Here is a 1,454-nt window from a genome sequence, read left to right as displayed (position 1 = left end):
TGTTTTGTAGTTTTCTTTGTATAAGTCCTTTGTTTCTCTGGTTACATTTATTCCTAGATATTTCATCCTTTGGGTGGCTATTATAAATGGTATTGGTTTCCTAATGTCCTTTTCAATGCTGTCGTTTTTGGTATAGAGAAATCCAACTGATTTTTGTATGTTGATCTTATATCCTGCCACTTTGCTGAATCATCCATAATGGAGAATTTTTGTGGGCTACTGCAGCAATAGAAAATAAAAATAAATTGGAGTGTAGCATTATCAAAATTTAACTTATACTTTTTTAAAATCAAGAGAACAAAAATTAAAATTTGGTTTAACTAGACATCTTTGGATTCTAAGGTAAGTATGTCTTAAGTTTTTAGACTGAAAATACCTTTTTTTTACAGCCATCTTGAAATAGGTCAGCATGGTCTGAGCTGAATTAACACTTGCCTACATAGGTCTGGACATCAGGGAAGTGTACCTTGTGCAGTGCAATGAATCCTCCTCTTCCGCATCATTGTAACAGATGTTAGGCACTTCATGAGAATTGGCTTCCTGAAGATAAAAGGAAAGATAAAGAAAAAATGCCAGAGAGCCCCAAACTAGAAAACACAACCCAAGTAGAAGAAGGTTTTGATGTTCCTGATTGTAAGAAAACGATAGTGAATAACGCTAAAGAGTCATGTGTTGAAGAAACTGATGCTAACATAACACAAGCCTCCCAGTCTCAGCCATCAACTTCCAGTCGCATCATTTACAACAGCCAAGATGTTAAAGAACTGGAGAGGGAAGACTCACAAGGCAGACAAGGAAGGTGTGGAATCTCGATCGCGCCCTATTGCCACTGAAACTTGTGTGATTTGCCAAAATCGACCTAAAAATGGTTGCATTGTCCATGGCAAAAGAGTACATCTTACGGCATGTTTTACATGTGCAAAGAAGCTTAAAAAAATAAAGAATCCTTGTCCAGGTGGAGACAACCAATTGAAATGATTGTATTAGTTCCTCTGGTTGACCTGTCTTTACAAGTAGAATTATATATTTCTAGCTATGTAAACCTAAAATATTTGTTGTTTTGGCACATGAAATTTATTTCTGTCTTTTAAAACATAAAATGAGAAATTGTCTTGGTTCATGCTGATTTCTCCTCTAATGTAATCTGCTGAGGAAGACAAGGTAATGAGTACTTTTTCTTTTAGGAAAAATTTCACTTCTGTTTACATATATGTTATTTACATATATGTTGGGATCATAATATAACTTGAATTGACTGTAACTCCTTTACTTCTTCCCCTGTTTTATATCATTTCCAATTTATTAGAAGCATATTTTTTTCCCTCTAAGTAGGACACATTTAAATATAATTTATTGCCTTCCATGTCAGGAAACACTTTGTGTGATAGATTTAATATTAAAATATTAGGTGCTCTTATAAACCTTCTGATCCTTGGTTTCTCTTTTCTCTCAGA

At 34.3% G+C, this 1,454-nt stretch overlaps 1 pseudogene; it reads left to right on the top strand.

Moving 5' to 3' along the window:
- Nucleotides 1-443: 443 nt before the first annotated feature.
- On the top strand, nt 444-1,013 carry LOC102833011 (annotated as a pseudogene).
- The last annotated feature ends 441 nt before the right edge of the window (nt 1,014-1,454 follow it).

The sequence above is a fragment of the Chrysochloris asiatica genome, unplaced genomic scaffold (genome assembly GCF_000296735.1).
Source record: "Chrysochloris asiatica unplaced genomic scaffold, ChrAsi1.0 scaffold10438, whole genome shotgun sequence".
Classification (NCBI taxonomy): Eukaryota; Metazoa; Chordata; class Mammalia; order Afrosoricida; family Chrysochloridae; genus Chrysochloris; species Chrysochloris asiatica.
Note: the sequence above shows the minus strand (reverse complement) of the source record. Positions and strands in the feature narration are given on the sequence as shown.